Below are 26,512 nucleotides of genomic sequence, written 5' to 3'. Positions count from 1 at the left end.
GTTCCAGTGCTTTGAAGTGTGATATTAGGTTGTCACTTGAAATCTTTTATCTTTTTGAAATAAAAATTTAGTTTTAGAAACTTTCCTTTTAATACTACTTTTGCTGCATCTGAGAAGTTTTGGTGTGCAGTGTCTATATTTTCATTTGTTTCAAAAAATTTTAATTTTTGCCTGAATTTTATTGTTTACACAAAGTCATTCAAAAACAAGTTGTTTATTTTCCTTGTTCTTGTATGGCTTTGAGGACTCCTCTTGGTATAGATTCCTAGATTTATTCCACTGTGCTCTGAGAATATACTTGATCTGATATAGTGATAGATTTTTAAAAGTATATTGAAACTTGCTTTATGGACAAGTATATGATTAGTTTTGGGGAATTAATCTGTGAATTTTCATCTGTGCATGAAATCCATAAATTGACTATATTTCATGCACAGATTAGAAAAATGTATATTGTGCCATTGTTGGATGAAATATTCTGATTTATCTATTAGTTTCAATTGGTCAAGAGTACAGTTTAAGACCAGAGTTTGTTACTTTTCTGCATCAAATATTTTTCTACTGCTGTCAATGAAGTATTGAACTCCCGTCTATTATTTTATGAATGTCTATCTCTTTTCTTAGTCATATTAGCATTTGTTTTATAAATCTGGCTTCTTTGATGTTGGGTGCATATATATTTAGAATAGATAAAACTTCTTTTTGAATTGAACCCTATATCATTACACAGTGCCTTTTTTGTCTGTCTTTACTGTTGTTTGTTTAAAGTCTGGCTTATGTGGTGTGATACAAGAATAGCAACCTTGCTCTGTTTTGTTTTCCATGTATGTGAAATATATTTCTTCACTCATTTACTGTGAGCCTATGGATGTCATGACACTTTAAGTAGGTCTCTTAAAGGCAACATATGGTTGGGTCTTGTGTTTTATTTTTTAAATCCAATTTGCCATTCTATACCTTTTAGTGGAACATTTAAGCTATTTACATTAAAGGATAATATTGATATGTGAGGTTTTGTTCCTGTTATACTGTTGTTAGCTAGTTGCTGTAGTCTCAATTGTATAATTACTTTATAGGATCTGTGAAGTTTATATTTACATGTGCATTTTGATAGAAGTATGATCTTTTTTATTTCCATGCTGAGAACTCATTTGAGCATTTCTTTGTATGTACAATCTAGTGGTGGCATGATGACAAATTATCTTAGTGTTTCCTTGTATAGGAAATACATTTTTTCTGCTTTATTTATGAAGCTTTGTTTGGCAGGATATGAAAATTTTGGATGGCATTTCTGTTTCTTTTAGAAGGCTCAAAATAGAGCAACATTCTCTTCTGTTTTCTGTGGAGCAGTCTGTTGACAGTCTGATGGGATTATCTTTGCATGGGATTTGTCCCCCTTTCTCTATCTGCTTTATGATTTTTTTCAGTACGTTTGACCTGGGATAGTCTGGATGACTATATGTCTTGGTGATGTTCATCTTGTGTAGTATCTTGCAGTTATTCTCTGAATTTTTTGTATCTGGATGTTTATCTCTCTAGCAATATTAGGGTAATGTTCCTGAATTATTGCCACAAATATGTTTTCCAAATTGCTTACTTTTTGTTCTTCTCTCTCAAGAATGCATATAAATCATAGGTTTGGTCACATTTCCTCATCTCATATTTCTCAAAGGCTTTGTTGATTTTTAAAAATTATTTAAAAAATATTTTCTGATTGGATTAATTTGAAAGACCAGTTTTCAAATTCTGGAATTCTTCTGTTTGATCTAGTCAACTTTTGAAGGTTTCAATTCTATTTGAATTTTCTTTTATTTTTTAATTCCGAAAGTTCTATATTTTTAACATAGCTATCTCATCTTCCCTATCCTGAATCATTTCTCTGGTTTTTTTTTTGTTTGTTTTTAATGTTCTATTTCATCTCTTTGAGCTTCATTATAATCCATATTTTGAATTCCTTATTTCTCATTTCAGAATTTTCATTTTGTTTAGGATCTATACTGAGATAGCGAGTCCATTCTGCTGGAGATGTTGAAACAATCTGTCTTTTTGTACTGCCAGAGTTCTTGCAATGATTTTTTTCCTCCTCTGAAGCAGTGTCACTTCTCAGTTTTGTGTTTGCTATCATTTGGATGGGACTTCTTTATTATTTATTCTTTTTTTCCCTTGAGGTTGTTACTGTGGTGTATCTTGTGTAAAATCATTTGGTTTTATTTCTGGATGTTTTCAAGGTGCACAGGTTTTGTATGGGTTCCTTAGTTGTGGATAGCTCTTTTGCAATAATTTTCCCAAATGCATCTTGTTGTACCAATGTGTTGAACATATGATCTGACTATCTCCTGTGGGTCTGAGAATGCAGAAATCTCAGGAAGCTTATATCTTACACTGGCACTATGCCCTTTTAGTAGTAAGTTTTGTATTTGGTAGTGAAGTTTACTCTCCAGTAGAGTAAATGGTGCTTTAGAGTAAGAGCCAGCTCACTCTCTGGTAGCTTGATAATAAATATAGGCATCTACTTTCTTGGGGAGCACTGAGGGGGAGATCATGTTGGAATGCACTGAAGTGTCCAGGTTAGGAATAAGGGGGTAAAGGCTGCACCAGCTTCTCATCCTGGGCAGGCAGAAATACAATCTTCTTCCTTTTGATGCCCCATAACAGGGCTCATGACCTTCAATTCATATGGATACTGTTCTTTGGCTCCTAACTGAAGTGTGACTAGAGTCTGTATTATTTCCCCTCTGGCAGCTACCATCAAAACAAGCTCGAGGCAGAGATACATCCCTCAGTCCAGCACAGAAAGCTCTGTGACTTGTCTGCCTGCTGTTGCCAGGATTTTATTGCTCTGTGTAAAAGGGGAAGATGGGCCTCATATTTTGTGCATGCCCATTCAGTATGGTCTTACTTGCAATGGGAGTGAAACCACTGTATAAAGCAATGGGAAGGTTGTCTCCAAGTAGTCTCACACCAAACCCCAGTGTGAGAGCCTCTACTGTGTCTGTGACAGTCGATGGGGCAGCACAAGATTACCCCTTCTCCACGTCTGTTCCCAGTCACTGGTGCTACCACCCTCAGTGATTGGTGTTTTGTTTACATTTCCTTTGTCCCAAGGTGGCTTTGATGGTCTATGTTCTCCCTGCTCCATAGGGGTGGCCCCTGCTGAAGGCTAGATCTTCAGGGATTATGCAGCTTCTCAGAAACTCGGCAGTCTCCTCTCATTGCCAAAGTCGGAGCAAGTTTTGGGGTATGTTTGCAGGATATCTGGTGATGCAATGATATAAGAGCTGAGTTTCCCTAGACAAAGCAGTGGCTCACATTGGGTACACAGACAGTATGTCTCCGACCATCTCGCTTCAGCCCTGAGAAGAATGTGGGTGCATCTGTGTGAACTGACCGCACAGTGCTCTGTCCCTGGCAATTTCCCAAACAGCCACCAAAAGCATTGCCCAGGGTAACTAAGACAGAAGGCCTCCCCAACCATTTAGTGGTCAGCAGATTGTTGCAGGCATGAGGAAAGTACAGAAGCACTCGAACCTGTCCTTTTCATGGAGCTCCGAGTCCTTTGGGGGATTAATTTTTGCAATATACTTAATATATTTGCTGTTTGCCTTTTAGGCACACCAGCTGTTTCCCCTGGGCTCTCAAAGAGATCCAGGCCTTCTTTCTTCAGCTTTCCATTCAAATCACGGCCACTCATTTGTAACTTTGATCTTTCTGAGGAGACCTGGAATCTGACATCCCTAATCAGCCATCTTAAAAACAAACAAACAAACAAACAAAAACAAACCTGCTGCATGTTAGAAGAATAGTTTTTCCAATTAAAGTAACTAAAGTATTCTTTATTGCCGGTTTTTATATTATTTCTTTCAAAACTTTGAATATTTCATACCATTCTTTCCTTTAGGGTTTCTGTTAAGAAATCCATTGATAGTATGTCAGGACTCCCTTGTATGTGACGTAGTTCTTATCTCCGGATCTGGATTATTTTATTCAAAAATTTTTACTCCTTCAGTGCCGGGCAGAGCCTACACCCATGAACTCAGCAGGAAGCAGTTATAGAAGACAGATCTCCATCCTTTTGTGAACCCCTTGAGTTTAAAAATAAGTATCTAATCTCTGAGTGAGGAATGAGGTAGGAGGCAGGATTTTACTCTGGATCAGACTGAAGACTGGCTGAAACAGGGAAGAGGCACCCAAAGCACGTCTTCATAAGACTTGCCCACCAGTGCCATGTCAATTTGCCATTGCCATGGCAACACCCGGAAGTTACATCTCCATTCCATGGGAATGACCTTGAAATTACCAACCTTTTTATAGAAAATTCTGAATAACCCACCCCTTCATTTGCATGTAATTAAAAGTTGGTTATAAATATGACTGCAGAGCTGCCCCTGAGCTGCTACTCTCATTCCACTGCCTGTGGGGTAGATTTGCTCTGCAGGAGTAGTCATGGAGCTGTAACACTGCCACCTCAATAAAGCTCTTTTAATTACCACTGGCTCACTCTTGAATTCTTCTTTAAAGTGAAGCCAAGAAAGTTTCCATTCTAATCCCCAATTTTTTGGCTCATCTGCCTTACTTCACTATAAGAAAGCACCAAAAACTGGGTAGCTTAAAAGACTATAATGCATTCTTTCACAGTTCTAGAGGTTAGAAGTGCAAGATCAAAGTATTGGCAGAACTGCTTTCTGCTGACTACTGTGAGAAAGAATTTGTTTCATGACTCTTGCCTAACTTATGATGGTTTACTGTTGATCTTTGGTGGCTCTTCACTTGCAGAAGCATCACTCATATCTCTGCCTTTATCATCACATGAAATTTTCCTTGTGTGTTATCTAGGCCCAAATATTTTTATAAAGGACACCAATCATGTTGGATTAGACTATCACCCTACTCCATTATAACATCATCATAACTAATTACATGGTTAATCATTGTGTTTACAAATAAGGCCACATTTGGAGGTACTGGGAGCTGGGACTCCAACATAAAAATGTTGGAATAATTCAATTAATAAACAGGCTACTTACTTCATAAAAAGAAATGATAGCCATGTATATTGCTAAGAATGAAATAATCATCCTTATTGTTCATGAAAAAATACGTTTCCTCTACTCTTGTGCAATCAAAGTAACTATTGTCTCTTTTATCATTGTTTTATGTCAGACAGAAAGAAATTATCTCCTTGGCATCAGATTAATGAATGTCAACATTAAATTTTGCAATAAATGATTGGCAGGGAGTTCAAATACATAGTTTGAGAACTGGTATAACTGAATAGCTGTATTTTTCAGAAACTGTAATGAATAAAATAAAACAATCACTTACAAAAAATAATTTTGTTCTATATTACATCCAGAATCTATTAGTAACTTAAACAACCCAACAAGCAGGAACCAAATAAGCCCATTAAAAAATGGGCAGAGCACATCAACAAATGATTCTCAAAAGAGCACATACAAGTGGCCAATAAACATAGAAAACTATGCTCATCATTGCTAATCATCAGAAAAATGCAAGCTGAAACCACAGTGAGATACCATTTCACAACAGTCAGAATAGCTTTTGCTGAAAAATAAAAGTAAATAAATAAAAATGTTGGCTTGGCTGCAGAGAAAAGAGAACACTTATACACTGTTGGTGAGAATTTAAATTAGTTCAGTCACTCTGGAAAGCAGTTTGGAGATTTCTCAATAAACTGAGAGTTGAACTACCATTCAACCCACCAATCCCACTCCTGAGTGTATACCCAAAATAAAATCCACCATCCTACCAAAAAGACACATGTATCCATACTTTCATCACAGTGGTATTCACAATAACAAAGTAAAGGAATCATCCTAGGTGTCCATAAATGGTGAATTAGAAAAGGAAAATATGGTATATATGCACCGTGGAATACTATACAGCCATAAAGAAGAAATAAGTTATGTCCTTTGCAGAAACATAGATACAGCTGGAAACCACGATCTTAAATGAACTAATGTAGAAACAGAAAACCAAATGCCACAAGTTCTCACTTATAAGTAGAAGCTAAACATTGGACACACACAATCTTAAAAATGGGAACAGTAGATGCTGGAGATTTCAAAAAGTTAGAGGGAGGAAGTGGGGTAAATGTTGAGAAAAACTACCTATTGGGTACCATGCTCACTACCTCAGTGATGGATTAATTTGTACTCCAAACCACAGCATCACACAATATGCCATTGTAACAACACTTCACATATACCCCTAATTCTAAAACAAAAGTTGCAAAAATATTAAAATTATAAAATATATTCTTTTAGCAACAAAAAGGTAAAATTATTTAAAATAAAAATAAGTAAAATCCAAAATCAAAAGACTTAAAGTAGTTGAATGGATATTTAAAAAAACAAACAAATAAACAAACATATGTGCTGTCTAAAAAATCCATACTTGAGATTTAGGGACTTAGGCTGAAAGGCGAGGAATAGAAAAAGATATTCTATGCAAATGTAAATAAAAGAAACGAGGGTGGCAATACTTATATTAGACAAAATAGACTATAATTCAAACACTGTAACAAGAGACACAAAAGGACATATAATAATGAATTCCTCAGGAAGGCCCAACAATTATAAACATGTATGTACATCTATTCAGAGGAACTAAAAATATCTAAAAAGACAGAATAAAGAGACAAACTGCAATACAATAATAACTGAAAACTTCAATACCCCACTCTTAATACCAAATACATGATCCAAATAGAAAATAAAGAAATAACAGACTTCAAATCATTAAAGACCAAATGGACCTACCAGTCATATACAAAACATTCCATCCAACAGCAGAAAAATACACATTCTCAAAATGTCTTAACAAATTTTAAAAGAATGAAATCATACTAAGTATCTTTTTCTCCACAATGGAATGAAACCAGAAACCCATAAGAGAAGGAAAATTAGAATACTCAAAAATATGAGGAAATTAAAAACACAATTCTGAACAATCAATGGGTCAAAGAAGAAATAAAAAGAGAAATCAGAAAATATCTTAAGATAAATTAAAATTAAGATACATAATACCAAAACTCATGGGATACAGCAAAAGCAGTACTAAATGGGAAGTTCGTTATGGTAAATGCCTACATTAATAAAGAAGATTGTCTCTGATCCAGGAGTCTTGTAAAAAATGAAGAAAGGAAGATCACAAATTAACAATCTAACTTGATACCTCAAAAACAACAATAACAAACTAAGCCAGAAGTTAGCAGAAGAAAGAAAATGGTACTATCTGAAACAAAAAATTATAATAATAAAATAAAAATTAGAACAAATCAATGAAACTGAGTTTTTTAATCAACAAAATTGACAAACATTTAACTAGACTAAGAAGAAAAGAGAGAAGACTAAAATTAATAAAATTAGAAATTAAAAGAAGACATTACAATTCTTTCCACAGAAATAAAAAAGAATCACAAACATTGGTATGAGCAATTATACAATAAGAAATTAGATAACTTGGAAGAAATGGAGAAATTCCTAGAAACATACAACCTACTAAGACTGAATTTTTAAGAAATCAAAAACCTAAAATGACCAACGACAAGTAAGGAAATTTAATTAGTAATCAAACACCTTCCAACAACGACAAAACAACCTCAAGACCAGATGTCTTCATGGATGAATTTTATCAAACATTTAAAGAATACATAAAACCAATCACACTCAAATTCTTCCAAAAAATTTAAAAGGAGGGAACACTTTCAAACTCATTTTATGAGTCCAGCATTATTCTAATATCAAAGTCAGACAAAGACACTACAAGAAAAGTAAACTTCAGACCAATATTTCTGATGAACATATTTGCAAAAACCCTAAAGAAAATACAAGCAAATCAAATTTAATAACATATTTAAAAATGTACACTGTGACCAAGTGGAATTTATCCCTGGGTTGCAAGGATGGTTAAACACACAGAAAGACATTAATGTGGTATATCACATTAACAGAATGAAGGATAAAAACCACATGTACATCTTGATAAATGCAAAAAAGTGTTTGACAAAATTCAACACACTTGAGTCATAAAACTCAACAAACTACATATAAAAGAAATTTATATCAACATAGCAAAGGCCGTATATGACAGGTTCTCAGCTAACATCATAGTTAATGTTAAAAAACTGAATGCTTTTCCTCTAAGATCAGACACATGACAAGGATCCGTACTCTTGCCACTTCCATTTAGCAAAGCACTGTAAGTTTTAACCAGAGCAATTAGGCAATAAATAGAATAAAAAGCCATCCAATTTGAGAGGAAAGAAGTAAAATACTCCCATTTGCAGATGATGTGATCTTATATGTATGTAGGAAACCTGAAGATTCCACTAAAAACCTGTTACGCTACAAAAAAAATTCAATAAGGTTGCAGGACCTAACATCTACATACAAGAGTTACTTGCATTTTATACACTAACAATAAGTTATTTGTAAAAGAAATTATTAAAATAATCCCATTTCTAATAGTGTCAAAATATTTGTGTATGAACTCAAACAAGGAGGTGAAAGATTTTGAGACAGGTGGGAAGGGGTCGCTGGAGAAACTCCAACCAGCCTGCCCACGGAGGTGGAGTCTCCGAATTTCACCACATTTGCAGCAGGGAGGAGCCTGGCCCCTCCTCTTCCAGTGTGGAAACAGATTCAAATGGCCTGGCTAGAAGCACTGTAGCAGGCCCTCTGGCCTTGTGACAGTCCCTATTTCCCCCTTTTCTTCCTTTTCACCCAACAAAACCCTGCTTCACTCATCCTTTAAACATGGGACAGACAAGGACCCCATCTTTACCTGAACTAAGGAAAAGTCTTGCAATATTTTTGGCGCACAATATGGAGGCTCGAGAAGCGGTGCGTAAAATGGGGACTCAAAATCTCTCACTGGTTTCTCAGCCTTTTCATCCTTGGACTTCTGAACTTACGGGGAACTGCACCCCCACACCCTGTTGCAACCGGGGGTCGGCCAGCCGCTTCCCCCTCCAGGCTGGGGCTGGGTCGCATGGCCCAAGGGTCTCACACAGCTGGCTGTGCTGGTTCCCAGCCTCAAGCTGCCTCAGCCTTCTCCTTCCCCAGCCAAGGGGTTTTCCTTCTCCATCAGACAGTAATTAAACTTTTCTCCCTGGTGGAGGAACCAGTTGCATAAGAGTAAGAGATTCTTCCCCAGGCAGTCTAAAACTCTTTCTTTTTTCCTCTTCTCCATCCTGTCCGCAGTTAACTTTATTTTATTTTATTTTTTCTTTTAGGACACATTTAACCAGGCCATACCCCACTCCCCCCCACCCCCCACCAACTATCACTGTGTGTATTCTCTGCAAAGTTTTCGTTGTGAAATCAATCTTTCATCTTGTTTTACATCCTGAGGGCGTGGCTTGTAACTCCAGTGTCAAGGCTTTGTTTAGCAATCCTGCCTTAGGAAGTAAGTTTCTTTCTGGTTTGATACCCGCATGTTTTCCTAGCCCTGTCTCTTAGAGGGCCCCACCCAGCAACTAGGTTTTCTTCTGCCTGTGTGTGTACTGTGCGTGATATCTGTAAAAAGAGATATCTAATTAATTTGGCCTAAAGAAAGACAAGCGCTTGGATCTAATATTTTTTACAGGGAAGTTAAAAGCTGTGGAACCTTTCAGTTCATGTGATTTTAATCTTTGAGAAACAAAAACAGCCCTTAAGACCATTGGCAAAATGCAGGTCAGATGCAAGATTTGCTAAGTGTTTTGAGGTTAAAAACTGCTTTTTGGCTTTTGGGAACTATTTGACTTGCTGGCTTCACAATTGGTAAGGCCTGGGGACATATGGAACTAACAACGCCCTTAACTAAGAAGGCAAACCTTGACTGCAGTTAGCACACAATAAAAGCAACTTACCAAGTTTTACCTTAAAGTTAAAAATTTCCAGGAGTTAATTGAAACTACTAGAAATAGATTTACATGCAAGGTGTATAAGAACAGTAAAAAGTGTTTTTTAGTAAAAGGTTATAAGAAGGCATGGAAATGTAAACTTTTGCCTAAAGGACTGTTTTGAGTTAAATTAGGAAAAAGCTGAAGGTTCAAAGAAGTGGTGGAAGAATTGTGGGAATTAATCTTGCAGAAGAGGTTCTCTGTGTGAACATATTGACTAAATTCAAAACAAGGGTATTATATGGTTGGTCTGTAAATTGAGCATTGAAATAAAAGCATAACAAGGTTTTCCTAAGGTACTAATCTGCTTTTTGGCAAAATTTATAAAAGGTTATGAAAGGTTTCTCCTTCTTTAAAACTTGAGTCATCATTTTATCAAAATAAATAACTTATGGTAATCTGGAATTCTATTTCTTAATATCAAGTGTTTTAAACCTCGAACATTTAACAGCCTTCCCCAAATCAAACTTGTGTTGCACAATTGTCTTCTGTGGCACCTGGCTTTTCAGAGGGCTACTGTGGCTACTTCAAAGGGCCCCCAAAGTGTCCAGAAAAGAGAGGTAAACAGGATTATTTCACATGTTTAGGTACCCGAGATGGCCAAAATGATGCTCAGTCTTCTTTAGGTTTTATCTTGGTGAATAATGCTAATATACGTTTCAAAATTGTATGGGATTTCTAAAATTCTAATGTCTGAGTATATGCTTTTGAAAGGTGAAGCCAGCTGGGCTTCTGGGTGGGGTGGGGACTTGGAGAACTTTTGTGTCTAGCTAAAGGATTATAAATGCACCAATCAGTGCTCTGTGTCTAGCTAAAGGATTGTAAACACACCAATGAGCACTCTGTAAAAACGCACCAATCAGAACTCTGTAAGATGGACCAATCAGCACTCTGTAAAATGGAACAATCAGCACTCTGTAAAATGGACCAATCAGCGCTCTGTAAAATGGACCAATCAGCAGGATGTGGGTGGGGCCAAATAAGGGAATAAAAGCTGGCCACCGGAGCCAGCAGCAGCAACCCGCTCCAGTCCCCTTCCATGCTGTGGAAACTTTGTTCTTTTGCTCTTCATAATAAATCTTGCTGCTGCTCACCCTTTGGGTCCGCACTACCTTTATGAGCTGTAACACCGTGAAGGCTTGTGGCTTCACTCCTAAAGTCAGCGAGATCACGAACCCACAAGGAGGAACAAACAACTCTGGACCAGCCACTTTTAAGAGCTGTAACACTCACTACAAAGGTCTGTGGCTTCACTTCTGAAGTCAGCAAGACCATGAACCCGCTGGAAGGAAGAAACTCTGGACATATCTGAACATCTGAAGGAACAAACTCCGGACACATCTGAACATCTGAAGGAACAAACTCCACACACACCATCTTTAAGAACTGTAACACTCACAGTGAGGGTCTGCGGCTTCATTCTTGAAGTCAGTGAGACCAAGAACCCATCAGAAAGAACCAATTCTGGACACACTATCAATCATAATTAAGGTTTTTATGTTACATTATTGTAAACCACGGAGATAACCAAATTTTTTTTCAACCGCGTATCTAACTGTAACTACCCTGGACATTTTGCTATTCACAGACAATTGTTGTCTTGTTTTAATTTTTTTTAAAGATGGTTTCTAATGAGCTACAGAACTATAAAAGGTGCTCCCAAGTACAGGCTGCTGGTAACTTTGTAAATTGTAACAATGGAATAAAGGAAAATGTAAGGACTAAGGAAGAACTGAAATGTTCATGAATATCAAGCAAAACAAGAGTTAACTAAATGAACTGAACTCAGAAAGCTGAAGAAACCTTTTTGATTTTTGGTTGGAATATTGCTGATCCTTGTTTGGTTTTTCATAGTGAAGGAAACTTATTTTGAACTATTTACAGTCTTCAATAATTGAGTAAGATAAACTCCTATGAACAAAATTTGGAGCATGTTTGTTACTCTCTGCCTGGTTACTCTAAAATTTAGAAACTCTCTGTGAGTATTCCTAACTTATGGCAATATAATTGCATCAGTGCAAGAAGAATTCATTTTTCTTTTGTAACAGAACACAACTTGAGAAAGTGGTCATTTTATCAAGTCTTAGATTGGAAGGGTATGCTTCCCTTTGAAGAGTCAAGCTCAACTTACAGAGCCAGTAGAAGCCCAGTGGGGAAACTGGCCTCATATCCTTGTCTGTGCAGCCCTTGTACAGGGTTCCTGACTTGTTGTCCGTAAAGAATGTCAGTTTCAAACAGGTGTAGGAGCTCCAAGTTTATCTTGGAACCTTAAGAGGTGAGGATCACCCTACTCACAGGTATTTGAAGATACAAACCCATGGTTTGGCTTGGCTTTAAAAGGTCTTATTTGAGATTCCTTGTGGAAAAGAGAATTCCATCAAAGGTAATCCAAAAGGCCTATGTAGAAATAATTATTCTTGCTCCACTTTATGCAAATAATCAGTCCAAGTATAAGACTAAAATCTATTTGAATAACTCAGTCCTATGATCATTTGTTTCTTAACAAAAATGAGGACTGGAGAGGGAGACATTATGTTCCAAAACTTATCATACGTTTGTCACTAAATTCTAAACTCATTAGTTCTTTTTAAGTTTTTGCCTACATTTTAGATTAACTCTGCTTGTTCCTGTGAACCTACCAGCAATCTCCAGCTGCAGCTCAGAAAGAACAAAAGGGATGGGTAATGTACAAATCGGTGTCAATATTCTAGTTCCGAGCAATTATCCTGCAAATCTTGCCAGGTGTTAGAATAAATAAGGAATAAATAGGGTGCCCATCACCCAGAGGTTTCCTTCTGGGAAAGTAAAACCAAGGAAGGTAACAAAAGCCAAGCACCGTGCACCCAAATCCTAGCAAGCATAACTATAGCTATCAGTTATCTGAGTGTGTCACAAGACATTCTTTCCTCTCCCTTGCTGGAGGAGAACTCAGTTCCACAGTTTCACCTTAGCCTTTAGCTTATCGTAAGGAGTCCATGCAACCCCCACCCCCACCGCCCTGAGAAACATTTTTGTCCCAGACTCAATTCCAAGCTTCGGGTCAAAGCCCTAGGAAAGAAAACTGGATCTGAGGGATCCAGAGGCAAATGACAACAGAGGTTAAAAGGCACAGCGCAGGTGAGTGTGGCTGTTTCCTGCCAATTAAGCCAACCCCAAACTTCCTGTTTCATGAATAAAAACTGTGTTAATACCCATGGCATAAATGAGGTCTAGGGAACTCTAAGGCTACTGACAGTAGGTTGGAAAGGGACATAGGTGAGAGTGGATAATTCTTATTGTCTAGGTCTCCCTGCTTCATGGGTGCAAGTCCCTGACATCTATGACAGCACCTGCCAAGGTCACTGGAACTCGGGGATGCAAGGACAGAAGAGGGAAAGAGGACCCTCTCCTCTTCCTACCTCATTTACCTCCGGGTATCTGCTAGGAAGAGAAGGGAACCAGGCATGCCTGCTCCCGTCTTTCTAGATAGGTAGCCATTCATCTTTAGTCTGTACCCCTTTCAAATGCATCCTGAGCCCCTGTGGCTCCTTTGAAAAAATGCCATCTTTTTATTCCTTTCTCCTCCTCAGGACTCTCTTCACTGATAGGTAATTGTTTCTCCACACTGTGGGACACTCCCTTCAGATGCATCCTCCAAACTATAAAGAGTAATTTCCTAAACCTTAAACTGGTTGACTTAAGATTGGGCCCAGGGGAAGGGAACCCAGAAGCCCAACTTGCCGGCAAAAGGGTAAAGTTTTTTTTTGTTTGTTTTTTGTTTTTTTAAAAACCGGTTGGGCTTTTGACCTCCCTCTCCCTGTACAAACTGGTAAAAGGCCTTGGGATCTTTCAGCTGTCCTTACCCCTTCTCTTGTTTTGTTTTGATTCATGTTTTCTAATAACCTGGTTCATCTGTTCTTGCCTTCAGGACATCACACTCAAAACAGTCATGCAACCTGAGCCTCTGACGATGGCCCCTTCTGCTGGGATCCCTTAGATAGGACTTTGAGGGAGCTCTGACTACCATTTCCCCCAAACAGCACCCCCTGTCAGCAGGAAGCAGTTAAGTTCATCTTTGTCTTTATCCTTAATCTAAGGGCAGTTAGATGCACGTCTTTAGAGGGGGAAATGAGACAGCCAATTGGAAAGGAGTCCCTGGAGAAACTCCAACCAGCCTGCCCACTGAGGTGGAACCTCAGGAATTTCACAACATTTGCAGCAGGGAGGAACTTGGCCCCTTCTCTTCCTGTGTGGAAACTGAGATTCAAATGGCCAGGTGGGAAGCACTCTAGTAGAGACTCTGGCCTTGTGAGAGTCTCTTTTTCCCCCTTTTCTTCCTTTTCACTGAATAAAACCCTGCTTTACTCACCCTTCAAATTGTCTATGAGCCTAAATCTTCATGACCATGGGACAGACAAGGACCTCATCTTTAGCTCAACTAAGGAAAAGTTCTGCAACAATTTGTATGCCAAAATCTATAAAACATTGATTAAAGAAACTAAGGTAGACACCAATAGAAAGATATTCCATTTCCATAGATTGGCAGAATTAATATTGTTAAAATATGCATACTACCAAAAGCAATCTATGGATTCAATGCAATCCCCATAAATATCCCAATGACATTTTTTCCATAGAGAAGAATCCTAAAATTCAAATGCAACCGTAAAATCTGTAGATAGTCAAAACAATTTTGGGAAGGAAAGAAATCTGGAGGTATCACACTTTCTCATTTCAAAATATAGAACAAAGTTACTATAGTTACCACTGTATGGTACTGGCATAAAAATAGACATATAGTCCGATGGAAGAGAATAGACAGCCAAGAAATAAACTCATGTAGATGCAGTTGCCTGACATTTCACAAGGGTGCCAAGGTTACCTAATCAGGAAAATATCACTCTATTCAACAAATTCTGTTGAGAAAATAATATTTACATGCAGAAGAATGCAATTGAATACTTTTTATTATACCATACACAAAAATTCACTCAAAATGAATTAAAAATCTAAACAAAAAACCGGAAACTATAAAGCTACAGTTTTACAGAAAATATTGGGAAGAAAAACAGTTCATGACACTGGCCTCGGTAATAATTTTTTTGGATATTACACCAAAAGCTCAGACAATGAAAGCAAAGATAAACACATGGGACTACATAAGAATAAGAAAGCTTCTGAATAGTAAAGAAAACGGTTAACAGAATGAAAAGATAACCTAAGGAATGGGAGAAAATATTTGCAAACGATGTATCATAACAGGACAATACTTAAAATGCAAAAGTAACTCCTTTAACTCAAAAGCAAAAAAAAAAAAAAAGAACAAAACCAAATAAAACAATTTACTAGATAGACATCTAATAGATACCTTAATAGTTAGACATTTTTCCAAAGAAGACATACAGTTGACCAACAGATATATAAAAAAGTGCTCAATATTGTTGTTATTGGAAAAGAACCGAGTTACCCCAAGTTACTGGTGGTCTATTCTTACAGATTCGGAGCAACTTCATTTCTTGCCTCCTCAGAAGAAAGAATTCAACTGAGGAGCATAAAGCAGAAAAAGAGACTGAGACAAGTTCCAGAGCAGAAGTGGAAGTTTATTTCAAAAGGCCTTAGAACAGGAAAGAAAGGAAGATGCACTTGGAAGAAACCCAAGCGGGCATGTGAAGGTAAAAGAGAAAGTCAAGTGCCCTGTTTAACCTTGATCCTAGGACTTCTATAAGCTCACCTCTTTCACATGATTCTTCCCTTAGAGTGGGCTTCCCACATGCTCAGTACTTTCCTTACTCTTTGGAGTTGAGCATGCGCAGTGTGTTAAGGGAATTATGAGCCTGTCCATCTGAGGTTTTCTTCCCTTTTCTGGTGGAATGTGCCCGCGGAAGATCATACTTCACCATTTTTGTTTCTTAATGCTCATGTGCAGGAAGTTGCTTCTCCCTTGGGCGTGCATTCAATTAATATTTTGATATTAACAGGTTTGGACCATCAGGAAATGACCTTCCTCTGGCATTACCAAATTAAAGAGGCAATGCAATAATTGCCAGACCATCACCTGACATTCTAGTGGGTTGGGGGAGAGCCCTCTCCTGCCCCACTCATGCCTAAGTATCTGTAACGACGTCACTAATTATCAGAGAAATGCAAATCAAAATCACAATCAAATACCATCTCACATCTCTTACGATGGTATTTTCAAAAAAATACCAAAATATATCAAGTGTTGTTGAAGTTGTAGAGAAGTGGGAACACTTGCACACTGTTGGTGGGAATATAAAATGATGTTTTTGATATGAAAAATCATATGAAATTTCATAAAAAGCAAATATAATGAAACAACCATATGATACAGCAATCCCAGTTCTGGATACATATCCAAAATTACTGAAATCAGTATCTTAAAGTTATATCTTCACTTCCAGGTTAATTGCAGCATTATTTACAATAGCTGAGATATAGAAACAACCTAAATGTTTATCATCAGATGAATGGAAAAATAAAACATAATATATATGTACATTGGAATAGTATTCAGCATTAAAAAAGAAATTCTGCCATATATGACAACATGGGTGACCCTGGAGGGCATCATGCTAAGTAAAACAAGTCACCCACACAGAAGGATAAACACTGCATGGTTCTTTTTTCACTTATATTTGAAATCCAAAATAAACTCATAGAAGCAGAATGGTGGTTGCCAGAGGCTGGGGAGAAGAAAGATAGGGAGTTGCTATTTAATGGCAATAATGTTTGTTATGCAAGTTAAATAACTTCTATAGATCTGCTCCAAAACATAGTGCCTACAGTAAACGATACTATGTTTTACACTTAAAGCAGTTCTTAAGAGGGTAGTTCTCATGTTGTGTTCTTCCCACACATGTGTGCACGTGCACACATATGTACACACAAACAAGAAATATGAGAAAACTTGGGGAGGTGATGAAGACTTTTATTACCTTCATTGTTGTGATGGTTTAATGAGTGTATGTCCATGTTTAAACTCATCAAATTATATAAATTAAATATATGAGGTTTTTGGAAATCAATTATAACTTAATAAAGCTGTTGAAACAAACAAACCAGCCCTAAGTGATGCCATGAGATAAAAAAAGTGATATTGCTCTGACAACAGAGGAGCTCTTGTGATGGCTTTGGGAAAAAAAAAAAAAAAGCCTTTTCAAAAAATGTCCAGTAATTGACAATTTTCCCTGTTATATTCCTTCTGAAGCAGTTATGGCTGGTCGATGTCTGTGCAACTTTCAGAAGCTTGTAATTTCACTTAAATTTTGTTTCCATCATTTTGAGAAAGCAGAAATAATCACATGCAGCAGCAGTGCTGTGGAAAGTATAATGTTACCTATCATCACAATAGGAAAACAACTAAAAGAGAATTGCAAATAAAGTTTTGCGCTCTCTCTCTCTATATAATATATATACATTAGATATAGTTATATATAGTTATGTAATACCGATTACATTAAAAAAGTATTTTCATATTACTAGTGTAAATAAGCTAAGAAGAAATGATGAGCAGAAGAAAGGAAGGAAGAAAGGAGGAAGGGAAAAAGAAAAGAAATGTGGAAGAAAAGAATGCAGCAAAAAGAGTCTAAGATGTCAACAGAGTCAAACTATCAGATCCTTTTTCAAGGTTTATGGACATTTACGTGATGACTGATATGGTGGGTTCATTGTGTCAAGAGTTAGTAGAAGAAAAACTCTTTAACTGATTCCTCCATTAAGCCTATTCTAAACCATTCTTTTACTGGTAACAAATAACAAGGGACAAACTCTAGACCATTTTGACCCATAAGGCTGCCCTTTGGCCAGAGATTGGGGCAGGTACAATTAGAAATTCCAAATCTCTTTCAATATATTTTCCCTCATGTCAACTATTTTAGAATTTCAATGAATAGCTCTATGTTCAAATTTCAAATCCCACAGCACTGCTTTAATAGAATCATCTTGCAAAAAGTTCATCCCTTTCTTCCCTTTACTTGTCAAGGCTAATTATATAGTTTCTCTAAACAGAGAAAATTACTATGCATGTGGTCTGTCAATTTCAGGGACACGGTGAGCTCAATTACTCTTGTGTAATAATTTATTTGCAACTACTCTTCAATATGTAGCCCTCATCAAACATATTTATAAAAATGGTTATTTGAACTCTTTGTCAATGACCCCTTCCCATAAATTAAAAATAACTTTAACCTAATTTTAAATTAAATGATGAGGTAAAGCTTTTAATCTCTTTCTTTAAAAAAGTAATCTAGAGAGCCATAATCTTTTTGCACATTACTCGGACAGTTGAACAAATGTACTGCTATTGTATGCTACAGTTTTCATAGTCAAGAGGACAGTAACAGTAACCTGACAAGCAGTCATTACAAACGATTTGGTTAGTGATTCCTCATCACTTTTTAATTGATAATTTAAAATGTTCTGGTCTCTGGGCTCAGTTCAAAAGTGGAAAAGGCCAAATCTCAATGCGTGAGGGCAAAGAAAGGCACATCTGAGTTTAATGAGAAACAAATTGCAAGGCAGTCAGGAAAATACAAGTGAACTCAAAACAGGTTATTCCTCTTGTAAAATGGTATAATGGAAAGAGATTTTCTTAAATCTAACCAAATGTAGGATGGGACTCCCTCACAGCATTCTGAACAACTATGGAATTCAGCTTACGTTTCACTTGACAACTGGTAAAGAGGAGGGAAGGGAGTGGAAATACTATCTCCTCCCACACCCCTATCAACTGTTGGCAAGATAGAACCAGCTAGGAATGCTGAGTTACTAAGATAAGCAACAGCAGGAAGACACTCTTTTCCTTAAACCGGAAGGGGAAAAAGGAGAGAATAGTATAGTAGTATCAAAGCCCAACAGGAGTCAGATTGTAGTGAACAACTGTAAAGCAATGAGCAATTCAAAGAATAGCATCTCCTGTTAAAAAATGTAATATAGAGGCAAGAATGGAGCAGGTTAAAAAAAATACTGTGGTGTAATAAAAAATGTATTTGGTCTTTGTTTCTGGTTTTAGGAGCTCTGTGCTTAACCTATGGGGTTACTTCCCCATAGGGTACTGCCACTAACAGAAGTTAGTGAGAGAATTGAATTGAATTTTCAAACACTTTGTTGGTATTGGAGAATTGCAGAAATGGTGTGGAAAAATACATTTATTTGTTGTCAGAATAAAATCATATATTTGGTGTCAGAACTGATGTCAGAAAACATAAAAAAAGAACCTCATGGCCTCTTTTTTCTCATTATCCTATCTCTTGCTTCTGCCTTCCCCTGGCTCAACACAGCTGGGAACAAGACCAGCAAGGTAGCGCAGGAAGCATATTCTGACATGGATGTTGTAGGAAAGAAATATGTCATTTCTTCTCATGTTAGGTTGTGTCTGAGGCTCCTTTACCAAAGGGCAAACTAACATGAGAAAAACCTATAAATATATTTGATATAAGTTTTACGTGACACAGGAATCCTTAGAAATAAAAACCCAAAGAAACAGGTAAACCTTTTGAAGAGTGATGAAGAGTGAATCGTCATGGAGAAATATAATTAGAAGACTAAATGCTATAATCTAATGATAATTAGCTTGGGGGAAGTTATCAAGGATTGTTTGTTCACATTTTTCTTTATGTTCCTGTGTTTTCTGAGATAAGAATGTTCTTTCCTTCAGGCAGATAGAGAGAATCTCTTAAATGAGGGTCTTAGGACTCAAATGCCAAGGTGCCATATTTTGAGGTATCATACCCTGAATTCCACCAAGGTCAGTCTCCTGGGTCAAGACCAGAACAGAGAGGGGTAAATAATGGATATAGGAATGGGGTTGGGGGCAGGGACAAATGCAGATAATCAATACAAAAATAATCATAATAATTTATTGAAATTTTAACAAACACCAAATTTCTCCATTCTCTAACTTTCACAGGTTGGGTTCCTTAGAACATGGACTCTGAGACAGAGGTTAGAAGTACTCTATTATAGAATGCTCTTAGATTCAATTCAATTCCTGTGGTAGGAAAGTGAAGAGTTAAATAAAGAATAGGGAGTGGTAAAGCTGCAATGCATTCTGATTGGAATGACTGAATTTAGTCTCTATGGAGTTCTGCAAATGGGGTGACCCTTCAGAGTTGCCCTGAATTAGGGCAAGAAGCAGGCCTTTATGCTCCTATAAGGATCAGTATTTGGCTGCATATCATCTTGGGAAGTGGGCATAACCTTGTTCTAGGCACTCTTCTTTAGCCGAGGCATCCTCAAAGGGGATGACTACTGAGGATTTTCTACTGGCAGCACTCCCAGCAGCTGCAGAATAAGTCCTTTATTTATGAGAGGAGATGAGGTCATGTGTTATGACATCTACCACACCAACTGTCTTGGAAATGTCAGCTTTAAAATGGACTAGAAAGATCTCTAGACATGATATAATTTCATTCACTCATTCATCCACGTATTGAACAAATACTTACTGAGCACCTGCTAGGTGTAAGTCACTGTGCCTTGGTTTGGGAATGTAGCCAAAAACAAAATAGACATGGTCTCTGCTCTTGGAAATTTAGCAAATAAGGAAGAAATGTAAACATCTAGGTGGATAGTATATGCTAACTGCTGAGATGCAGGGAATAGCAGGTGTTTGAGGCCATGGAAATGGGGTTCTCAACTAAGACTTGGAGGCATGCAGGTGAGTTATACTAAAATAAATGAGCAGAGGAGTGGTTTTAAGAGTAAGCAGGAGTTGTCTACGTGAACCAGAGAGGGGATGGTATTCCAGAGAGAAGAATCAGCCTGTGGAGTTTTAGAGACAACAGAGAAAATGCCACGGTTAGAGAACTGAAAGATGTTAAATGTGAAGAATACAGAATACAGAGGGTCATTGGTGGGGACAGTGACAAGTGAAGAGATTGAACATATAAATGATGCAAAGATTATTAAGAAGCCTATAGAACTTGTTATAGAATTTAGATTTAATCGTGAGAGTAATCAAAAGTCATGGAGGAGTTTTTAGTAGATGTAGTAATAATCATATTTGCCTTTTAATTTGTCAGAATTTCATTTTTTTCTTATTTGTTTTCTTCTTTTATTATTTGAACAAATATCAATAAATATCAATTGATAAACTACTATATGCCAGACACTAGGTGCTCAGAATACAGTGTCAAACTAAGCTTTAGAGGATGAATTATAGGGAGCGACACAAACAAAAAGACTAGTTGCGAGGTCATTACAATAGCCCAGTTGAGGGTTGTTAGTGGCTGATAGGATGATGTTTCTGAAAATGTAGAAAAGTTAAAGGTTCTTCAGGGTATTCAGGAGGTATGTTTAAAAGAAATTGGTAATTGATTGGTTGAGAGAGATGATGATGGGGAAGAAGAACTTAAGAATGACTTCCAGGTTTCTGGTTTTAGCAGATAGATGTAGACTGGTGTCTTTCATTGAGATGGAGCGTTGGGGTATAAAAAAATTTAGTTTTAACATCTTGAATTTAAAATGCATATGGGACATGTAAGAGAAGGTTAAGTGGCTCTAAAAATATACAGATTGAAAGCTTGAAAAATATCTCTTTCTAGCTAGTAATTTCTAATAATGTTACATTTACTTTTTTTTAATCTTTGGAAACTGTTTCTCTAGACATTGTAGCTTAAATTTGTTAGGTTTACCATGCCTAGCACACCTAACAAATTATGTTTATATGTACCACCAGTTGTATTGCATTAGTTTCTATCTTCATCAGAATCCTCTTACACCATTAGAAGTATGGATGAAAAGGGGGATTTCACTTACGTTGACATTGTATTTGATGTGACATAATGATGCTTCTATTTAATTCTAGTATTCTTCTAAACAACAGAATAGGATGCCGTACCCTGAGAGAACTGACATTAATTTCCTAGGCACTTCCAAAATATCTTCATTGCTCTTAAATAGTGTACAGTTCCAGGAGACCTGAGATGCATTATTATATTCTGCAAAATTCATGTTTTAGCATAAAATAAAACACTAATTTTAATTTAGATTTAATTTTTATATATTAATTCACTTATTTTTCTTTATATTATTTAGTCAACATTGGAAAAATAATTCTCCACATCTGTTTTATTTAGCTACAAAATGTTGTGATTATTCAGCAAATTCTTGAATTATATCTTTACCGTAACCATACCACTAGCATTCATTATCTGAGTTGCAAAAATAAAATATTAGTATCTACTTGATAAGTGAAAACAAGAATGTTTAATGTTAGAACTTAAAAGGGTTGGAAATCTAAATTTTATTGACTGCCTTGTTCCAGGAACTTCTGGCATGCCATTTCATTAAATCCTCACAAAAACCCTGAAAAGTAGTTTCCCTGTCCCTTTTTACCAATGGGGAAATTATTTCAGGCTACATTCCTGATAACTCCCACTTGGTGGATCTACGGACGCTTTAGCAGTTATTCCAATTTCAAAAGTCTATTGAAGCAGAAACTATCAGTGTTCTGTTTCCCTAGCCTGACTTCCAACATCAAACACCTACATTTTGACAGATGGCTGCCTCTTGCTAGTAGAACCCATTTTGTCCATGTGCATGGCTGGCCAGAAGTACCTGGGAACGAATATTTTCTATTGCACCTTTGTTAAATAAAACATATCTTTTCTTATAAGAAAGCAGCATATAACTGATATCTTGGAAGTACTTCATTTCCAACAAATCAGCATTTTTTTTTTCCTTTTTAGTTCTTCTTTACAGATGAGGTAAGAAAACTAAATATTACTTGAAACTTTAGGGAAAATGAGTGATACAAAAAGAGAAATGATAAAGAAAATGACTGATTATGATTATTGAAAAACAAATTTATAAAACTTTGTTTGGCCAAGGCAAGTGCTCATGCACTTAAAATTTTTAAATGTAAATTTCAATGTCAATTTAAAATTTAAATTTTAAATATAAATTAAATTTAAAAATGTAATTCATGGAAAAGGTAAAAAAAAGGCTTATTATGAATTATTAAATAAGAACGTCTGTGGATTTTTTAAAAATATCTCTGGGATTGACCTTTTTGCAAGCAAAATTTAACGCACGCTTTGCTTTAACTTTTGAAGAGTTTAAAAAGTCACCAGATTCTCTAACTGTCAATCAAAAAGTTTCCAGCAGTACACACTGTTCCATAGCAGTATCCCCCCATGGCAGGGAAGGAATAAATGGTGTCTGAAAATAAAGCAGTTTTATGATTCTTAAAATCCATTGAATTTTAAGACAGATGCAAAGAAAACATCACTTTCACCCATTTGTTTTAGTCTTTCATGCTTAAAATATGCTATGTTGAATTACTTGGATGGAAATAGATAGAAAACTCCCTGACATTTTTTAAGCCATTGAGCTGGATGAAAAGGTTTTGTTTCTCTGGAGAGTTTTCATGCCATCTTTTATGGTAACTGCTGTGAGTAAGAACAGACATGCAACTTTTTCATGTCATCTCTTGATCACTCTCAAAAGAGTCCCACACAATTTCAATCCTCCAAAAACTTTTGTATAATCTTCATGAGAGTGTTCAGTTCTGTGAAATATTCAATTTGTGAGGCAGGTGGGAAAAAAGAAGATATTTGCTGCTAACTGCTAGTAACTATTCAAAAATAACAAAAGGGCTATAAACTCTCTGCTAATTTTTATGGCATTAAATCAAAATTAACAAAGAAGTTGAAATTGTTGATTGTCGTGACAAGTTTTTCAGTTCCTGAAATTACCATTTGCAGTAGTACAATTGTTAGAGTGCTTTTTAATGACAATATGTGTGTTTGTTTATACATGGCACTTATACAAATGACTCACAATCAAGTTATATTAAAAGTTATTATTTAGAATGACAAAGTTATTCTATTAAAAAAAGTTTTCTTATTTTAAAAAATACCTATAATGGTGCTTCATTTTCATTTTGCATTTATATTTATGAAATTCATTATACCTTTGAAATTTATGACTTAGTTCACTTAAAATCTCCCTATTAAGAAACTGCTTAGTAAATTCCAAATGCAATTAGAAAGCAAAAAAGTTTATAATTCTAATTAGACTTAAAGCTATGATTTTATTTTTATTGTTAAATAGAAATAAAAGTCAATTCGAATGTAGGAGATTCTGTCTTATGTATAGGACCTTCTGCTTTAATTTTGTGTCTGTAGAAACTTATGGTTTAGTGTACTTTTATGGATTATTTGCTTAAATTTCAATTGCCTACTCTAATTTTCAGAGACTGAAGTGCTATTAAACATTTTCATATAATAAGAAAGGCACAATGAACCTAAGACCACGTTGACGATATTGGTTGCAGATTTACAGATTTCAAATTCAAACTACTGTAAAATGTAGTTTATTGTGTAAATGTATTAATGTAACCTAATTCCCATAATCATGTTATAGAGTAACTTATTAAAAGCCTACTTACACTACCATGGCACACTATTACTTGCTCGAATAAAGTATTTTGCTGTTATAGTCAAGGTATATTAGTATATTACACTTTCACATTTATTTGGAGAAAAGATAAAAACAGCAAATATTTTTATACTGATATTTAACCCTTAGACATAGTTCCTTGTTTAAGTGAGTAAGAGTTTGTCTTACTATAAAATTATATGAAAAAAAATTCCTGGACCAAGCCTGATCTACAACTTGCAATGGGAAATAGCAAATGCCTGTCAGAGGGAGGATGGAGGATGGGAGATATGGGAGTCAATTATCAGCTCACCTCAGAATAATTATTTTCCCTCTCTCTTGAATTTTTTGTTTATCATACCCATTGCTTCAATGCCTTTTAAAATATGACATTTGTACCTTATTTGATGTATGCAATTGTTGCAATAGGAATTTGGGCCTTTCACCATATACTGTATCTTACTTGAAACTAAATAAATGTAGCTACATTTGAATGTTCTTTTTTTTAACTTAAATATACCTTAAGGAAATAAAAAAGCAAAACACAAAATGAGAGAAGATATTTGCAGCACACATATTGTAAATGACTAATATCTGGATAATATAAAGAACTATTACAAATCAATAAGCAAAAAACAGATAATTTAATAGAAAAATAAGCTAAAGAGGATATTTGCATCACCAGTAAACATATTGAAAGGGTGTTTAACTTTATTGGTCATCAGGAAAACTCAAATTAAATCTACCATACAATACTATTATAATCCCAAAAAGAAGGCTAAAAAAAAAAAAGGCAGCGAAGATGAAGCATTGAAGAGTAAGTGGAACAATTGGAATTTTCACACAGCACTAATGGAGGAATTAACTGCTATAATCATTTTGTTAAACTACTTTGTATTATCTACTAAAGCTTAACATGTGTACATCCTAAGAACTAACCATTCCTACAATAAAAATGCACATATATATTCATGAAAAAACATATACAATGATGTTCATTGTAGTATTATTTATAATAAACACAAATGGAAAACCACCCAAATACTCATCAATAGCAGTTTGGATATATAAATTATAGTATATTCACAATGGAATATACACACAAGGTAACAAGAATTAATCATCTACAGCTATACAGAGCTGCACAGATAAATCTGGCAAGCATAACAATAAGAGTAAGAATGCTTGTGAAACCAAAAAAAAACCCTAGAAAACAAAAGAGCAAATAAAATATGATTCCATGTATATAATGTTCAAAAGCAGTAAACACCAAGCTTTGTTTTAGAATTCAGGGGAGTGATTACTATTAGGTTAGTATTGTTACAGTCTCACCAATGCACCTTAATGTAGCAGTTTTTCTCCATTCAGTATGATACTAGCTGTGGGTCTATAATATATAACTTTTATTGTGTTGCAGTATTTTCTTCTATTCCCAGCTTTTTGAGGATTTTTATAACAAATGGATATTGAATGTTATCCAATGCTTTTTCAGCATCAGTTGAAATTATTAAATTTTTTTTTTGTTTTTTTTTTTTTCTGAGATGGAGTCTCACACTGTCACCTGGGCTGGAGTGCAGTGGCACAATCTCGGCTCACTGCAACCTCCGCTTCCTGGGTTCAAGTGATTCTCCTGCCTCAGCCTCCCGAATAGCTGGGATTACAGGCATGCACCACCACACTCGGCTAATTTTCGTATTTTTAGAAGAGACGGGGTTTTGCCGTGTTGCCCAGGCTGGTCTCGAACTCCTGACCTTGTGATCTGCCCTCCTCAGCCTCCCAAAGTGCTGGGATTATAGGCGTGAGCCACCATGCCCGGCCAAAATTATTAAATGGCTTTTGTCCTTCATTCTGTTGATAAGATATATCATGTAGATTGATTTGCATATGTTGAACCATCCTTGCATCTAAACTGTTTCTTCTTTAGGATGCATCCTAATTGCAGTAACTCTGTGGTTCTTACAGACTCGTAGAGTTTCCATCTTGATAGTTTTGGATAAGATCTGGAAGAATTATCTAGATTACCAGGCTGAGACTCCTGTTCTCTTCCCTTACTTTTCCCCAAACAAACAGAGTCTCTCTCTCTCTCTTTTGAGACACCTGGAGCTGCAGGTGGTGTGACACAAGCACCTCAGTAGTCACCACCAGTGAGACTGTGTTGAGTCAGATCTGAAGAAAGCATAGCATGGGATCTTATCCAAGGCCTGCTGTAATCACTCACTGGCT

This window comes from Pan troglodytes, chromosome X, assembly GCF_028858775.2.
Source record: "Pan troglodytes isolate AG18354 chromosome X, NHGRI_mPanTro3-v2.0_pri, whole genome shotgun sequence".
Taxonomy (NCBI): domain Eukaryota; kingdom Metazoa; phylum Chordata; class Mammalia; order Primates; family Hominidae; genus Pan; species Pan troglodytes.
The sequence above is the reverse complement of the archived record's forward strand: the minus strand, read 5'-3'. Positions refer to the sequence as shown.